This window comes from Eschrichtius robustus, chromosome 15, assembly GCF_028021215.1.
Source record: "Eschrichtius robustus isolate mEscRob2 chromosome 15, mEscRob2.pri, whole genome shotgun sequence".
Classification (NCBI taxonomy): Eukaryota; Metazoa; Chordata; class Mammalia; order Artiodactyla; family Eschrichtiidae; genus Eschrichtius; species Eschrichtius robustus.
The window spans coordinates 79,179,168-79,185,869 of NC_090838.1; positions in this window are offsets into that span (position 1 = coordinate 79,179,168).

Below are 6,702 nucleotides of genomic sequence, written 5' to 3' on the forward strand. Positions count from 1 at the left end.
AAAATTAATCTTGACAATCCATCCCTTGTCAACTCGGCACCCATACATATCTCTTAAACCATACAAGGCAAAATCACATAATTTGCACCCATTACTACTAAAAAAATTATAATCATTGGGTAGCAATTTGATTTAAAATACCACTTTAAATCTAGATATTCTGCCCACATGGATTCAACCCCTTTGTGCTTCTTGTGCTTCTTGTATTTAAGCCCACATTTTCTAAAATCACTTTACTGATGACACTGATTCCTTTCAGAAAGTCTGCCTCTGTGTCTTTTGAAAATCGATTATGCTTACAGCTAAGGTAAGCATAATCTCTATCTTATAATCAGTCTCAGAGAGAAAAAAATGTGAAATCAAACTTCAGGGTATGATATGCTTTTCATAAGATAAGATTGGCACATTTAATATTGCCAGTGTCAACCCAGATGTCCTGTAGGGTATAAGCTACTTAAGCCCTTTGAAGGATGTTGGCTTTGGTTGTCTTTATTGTCAATAATAGTACATTTGCAGGAAGTCACTGAAGAGCTTGTCAATTTTATTGACAGGGCCAACTCCATCCATTAAAGAGTTGCAAACATTTTAATCACACCATAGAAACCTGCAACTGATCTATCCAGCTTGTTAAAAATTAATTTTAGTCTTGCTAAACTGTTAAAGATGCATGTAAAACATAACTCTTATTTTCTTTAGATTTGATTAAAAGCAAATGTAACATCCACTAGTAATTCTCTTTTAAAATTTGTAATTTAATTATAGCTTAGATCGAGTATATTGTTCTCATTTCTTCCATCCTTAGGAGTCACCACATGTTTCATAGTCTGGATAACATACTACATGATGATGCTTAAGACATAACATCACAAAGGTCAGATCTGCTGACGGAGTACCAACTAGTTTTGTTTTAAGACTCCTCGGGGCTTCCCTGGTGGTGCAGTGGTTGGGAGCCCGCCTGCCAATGCAGGGGACACGGGTTCGAGACCTGGTCCGGGAAGATCCCACACGCGCGGAGCAGCTAAGCCCGTGCGCCGCAGCTGATGAGCCTGAACTCTGGAGCCCGTGAGCCACAACTACTGAGCCCGCATGCCGCAACTACTGAAGCCTGCATGCCTAGAGCCCGTGCTCTGCAACAGGAGAGGCCACCGCAATGGGAGGCCCCGCGCACCACAACGAAGAGTAGCTCCCGCTCGCGGCAACTAGAGAAAGCCCACGCGCAGCAAGGAAGACCAAACACAGCCAATAAATAAATGAATAAATTAAAAAAAAAAAAAAGAAGACTCCTAGACGAGAGTTGGTCCTAAGATTACATGTAAATTCTTCACCTGATTACAGAATATCTGGAACCTTTCTAACCAGTTCAGTCTCTAGTTTGTCAGTCAAGGATAAGTAATACTTTGGTGTGACATATGAAGACAAAATGGCCATCAAAATTTAATCTTTATGTTGTCTGTCCTTTTCACTGAATGTCTGAATTATTTTATAATCTAAATGGAATCAATATTTTGGTAATGGATGACATCACACTTCACTTTTTATAAGCCTTCACTTGTCATTCAAGAAGATCCTATAATGTGGATAGATGCCTTGCCCAACCCACAGGCATTCTTAGAAATGGCTAGAGATAGAAAAGTTTAAAGGCAGATAAAATTTGACAAATCTTATTCATACAGATAGTTAAGTAAATTTCTTAAAATCTGTAAAATGTCAATATTTCCTATCTACCCCAATCTCATGTCCATCCTCTTCTGAACATCCTGATTTGTTCCACTGGATTACTGTAGCAGTAGACAAATTTTATGTTCATGACCCATCTCTAAGAGTGCTCCAATGCATTATGTATTCTGCATATTAGACATCGCATTCTTGACTTGCACAGTCTGCCAAACATCTAAACCTCTCTTATGGTTCATAATGAAGGTTTTCATAATTAATCTCTAAGGATTTCAGCAAATCAACCTCACAACTCCTTGGATAGTTGTCATCTAAAGGCCTCTTAGTTTCTTCCCAATGCCAATTAAGTTTTATTCTCTTGTCTCATACCATTCAATTGCAAAATTGAGCTAGTTACAACTCTGGCTCTTGATCCTGCTTTGCAACCTAGACTCAGGCACATGGAGAAAATAAGTACTCCAAAATTTATTCTGAGTTATCCAAATTGTCAATTTCACTGCCCTCTAATGCAGATCCTGCCTATCTTTCCTAACCTGGTAATTGAGGGACTCTCTGCTCTAGTTTCAGTCCCGTCTCTTCCCCTCAGTTACCTCCCTTTCTTTAACTACATTTTGGCACTAATTACTAATGTAGTGTGACTGAGCTATTGTAGATCCACTCGTTGGTTTCCCGTCTCTGATTTATAAGAATCCCTGAACCTCTAACATGGCTAAAATCTTTTGTTAATGTTCTTCACATGTCCTCTTGTCTTATAAACTGACTGAAAGTTATTTTCACACTCATGTTCCCATGCCTGAGCTAGAGTTTTCAACTCCTAATATAGATTCTATGTCCTAATTCGCAAACTTAACTTGAAACTTTACAACACCTAGATTTTTAGTCCTGCCGTCTTTGGACTGATCCAACCCTCATTGTTTGCCCAAACCCGCTTCACATAAATGCATGTTTTTTATACAGTCTTAATAAATCTCTCTAAGTTGTTTTCAAGGAGCTCAGTCAGTATATTTAGAACAATTAGCAAAGTTGCAATCATAAAAGTAATCTCAGTGTCCCACTATTAGAAAATTGTGAGAGTGCAACTTCATTAAATCAGAAAACTCCAGATGTATTATAAATTCAAATCACTGGATTTAATGTCCTTAATTACTCACATCTTTTTCAAACCTCTTTGAATTCTCACATCACTTAATAATTCTACCGCTCTTTTGTAAGTAGTATATACAATTTTGTACGGTTACTCAATGTTATATATGTCATGTTAGAAGTTGCCAACTAGTTTCATACTTATGACTCCCATAACTTATTTATGACTCCCATAACTTATTTATGACCCCATGCATATTGTTAGATTCATAGAATGTATTCAGTAGATATGTATTTAATGCACATCTGTTCTTTTACCTACCAAATAGTGTAAATAAACTGTAAATAATCAGATAGCTTCTTATTTATATCAGATTGAGTTTCAAGAGGTATTTTAAATTATGAAAAATGGCCTTAAAATATTTAAATTATTTCAGTCTATGAGGAAAGCAATTCAAACATTAAGGCTAATCGTCCAAATGAACTCAATTACTAACAATAACTCTATAACTTCATAAAGGTTTTAAATAACAATATGCAGAGCATATGATATTTAATTATAGTCCAAACTTTACCCAAATGGTAACACTTAAGGTCTAGTATTTGCTATGTAAGTTCCTCTCTTGGGTTTCTGTATAATCATTTCATACTTTGGGGGACTATGCATGTTATTAAAATATTAAAGAGATAAAATCATTCTTTTGAAATACGGTATATTTGTTTATTGAGGCTACAAATATGTTTTTACAGTCATTTATTTAATGTCATTCCAAGAAAAGTCAAAATAAAACATTTTAATTTTTAGTGAAATTTCTGTTCATCTTTATAGTGTGCAATGTCAGATTTAAATGCAAATATAAGAGCATTTAATTCACATGAGAATTCACCAAAATGATACAATTTATATTTCATAGCTTACACTTGCATATGGATTTCATTCTTTCTGGAACACTGAAAACTCTGAACAAAACGACCTCAGTTGTTTTTATTCAACAACTGATGCACACACTTTCTACCAACTCTCTGAAACTTTCAGCTTGTTGATAAGTAAGGAGGAACTGAATGGAAAAGGAAATATGGGTTGCCCTAATTTTCCCTTTTCTTTTGTCATCATTCCCTCTGTCAACGTTTGGCTAATACAGGAATGTAACACAAATTCAAGAGAATATATGATAGATTTCTTGATAATTTATGTATCTTAGAATGTCTTTTTTTTTTTTTTTAAAGATTTATTTTATTGATTAATTGATTGATTGATTGATTGCTATGTTGGGTCTTCGTTTCTGTGCTAGGGCTTTCTCTAGTTGCGGCAAGCGGGGGCCACTCTTCATCACGGTGCGCGGGCCTCTCACTATCGAGGCCTCTCTTGTTGCGGAGCACAGGCTCCAGACGCGCAAGCTCAGTAGTTGTGGCTCACAGGCTCAGTCGCTCCGCGGCATGTGGGATCTTCCCAGACCAGGGCTCGAACCCGCGTCCCCTGCACTAGCAGGCAGACTCTCAACCACTGCGCCACCAGGGAAGCCCAGAATGTCTTCTTTTCGTGTTAGAATACAGTTTAGATTTGAATGGAAAGCATGGACCTTTGGGGCTGTCAGCACCCCTGCTTACTAAGTGGTAGACGTAACATGTTTATCTTGGGTTTGCTCTGAGTCTCACTGATATTCCATGCGCCCTGGGTTCAACAGAATTCTGTGTTCATGGAGCATCACAAATGCCATTGTACCTTGCTTTTTTTCCTCAAAATTTTGCTTTTGAGACTTATGCTTGTAGATATGTATGAGATTAGATTATTAATTTTGAGTGCTATAGTTATGAAATTCTATTATATTCACATACTACATATACATTATTATATTGATATTAAATTGGTTCCATTTCTTTACTTTGCTACTACTATTAGTGCTTCAATAAATGGCTTTGAGCATGTTTCCCTTTAGACCTTTGCCATAGGTTTTCTAGGTTAAGTACCTCTAGAAATGGAATTGCAGGATCAGAGTGCAAATATTCATTCAATCGAATGTACAATGATAAATTGCTCTTCAAATTTTAGCACTTTATACTTGTGTTAGTAGGGCATGAGAGTTTCCTTTTCCACATTCTTACTAGAATGTCTATTTATCAAATTTTTAATTTTTTGGCCAGTCTAATGGTGATCAATAGTAACATAGTTTAATATTCACTTCTCTACTTATTAGCGAGGATGGACATTTCTTCATATATTTACTGGCCATCTATTTCTTTGAAAGCCCTTCATGTCAGTTATCCAGTGTATTTTTCAGTTCTTTGCTTTTTATTGATGACATAGAAACTCTATGTATGTTCTGGCTACTAATCCTTTGTCAGTTATGTGTATTGCACATATCTCATGTAAGCATTTGACTTATCTTTTATCTTTGTTTACACCATTGTCCTACAAAGATTTTGACTGTTGTTAATGTAGTCACATTTTCACTCTTTTAAAAAATGTTTTATAAAATTGAGGCTTTTAAGATAAATCCTTCTCTACTCTGATATCATCGTGATATTCTTCTAGATTTTCTCCTAAAGATCAAAACTCAGGATAGCTAAACTTTCTATAAAGGGCCAGAGAGTTAATATTTTTAGCATCGTTTATTGTTTTAGATATGTCTATTAATAGTTGTTATATTTAATGTGTTTTAGTTATGCATATTACATAGTTGCATTTATTTTTCTTATCCAATGTAAAAAGCATTAGCTTTTATCAGGTAAATATAGTCAACTTATTTTTGATTCCTGATAAATTTGAACATATTTCTACAGTTTTTGTGTGCTCTATTTAAAACACTGTTATTTGTGTCTTTATTTCACCTTTCCTGACTTTTCCTACTTTTATCTAAATTTGTTAATTCATTTTTCTATTCTTCTTCCTTCCTCATTTATATTTGTACAGAGATCCCTCATATTTTAACAGGCGTATCTTACTAAAGATCTGAATCTATCAGGAAATTTATCCTGCTAAGGAAGAATACATGGGACTTAGAATTTGATTTAACATCAACTCCATTAATATCTTCCACATTGCTGTTCTCTAGTTATTTTATTTTATGATATTTGTATCATCCCCCAGTTAGTCATTAACTTTTTTACAGTTAAGCCATTCTGAGATTTACTGAAATGTTAACTAACTTCTTATTTCAGAATTGCTTCCTAGATCACAATTTTTATATTCAATAAACTCCCTGCTGAGTTCCAGACACTAATAATTTTTTTTCAACTTGAAACTCGATACTAGAATTCTTAATATTTATTTCTAACTAAAATTTCTCTAATTAATTCTGAAGTTGAAGATATTCTTTATTGGCATCTATTTTGTTGATAATACAACCTGTCATCCACGTAATTTTAAGCATATCTAGGTAATCTTCTTTCTCTTTCTTGATAATTAGATTTCCCTTTGTCTCTGATGCAACATCATTTTTCTATGATCTCCCTGAATATGTATTTTTTTATCTTGCAGTGGAATCTTGTGGTTCTCCAACACAAAGACACATTTTCTTTTACTATTTCTGGTAATAGCAATTTAACCTTTGAACGTTAACTCTTTCTCCTTCTCCCTTGTATTTATTTTCTTCTTTTCTAGAACTCCAATTATATATGTTATATGTCTACTCGATCAAAACTCCATGTATTTTAACTTCTCTTTCACATTTTATGTATTTATACAAGTCTGAGTAGAATTCTGTATAATTGCTTAAAATCCATAATCTCTCTTCAGCTATATTTATTCTACTCTTCCCTCTTATGCTCAACTATTAAGGTTAATGACTGTTTTCTTCATCATACAAATTCAGTTTAGTTCTTTGGGTAATCTGCTAGTTATTTTTTTTGCATGATAATTTATAGTTAAAGTCTTGCCGGGGGCGGGGGGGGGGGGTTGGGAACCCTACAATAGTGACAAGTTTGAAGTCAATTAAATGTATTTGA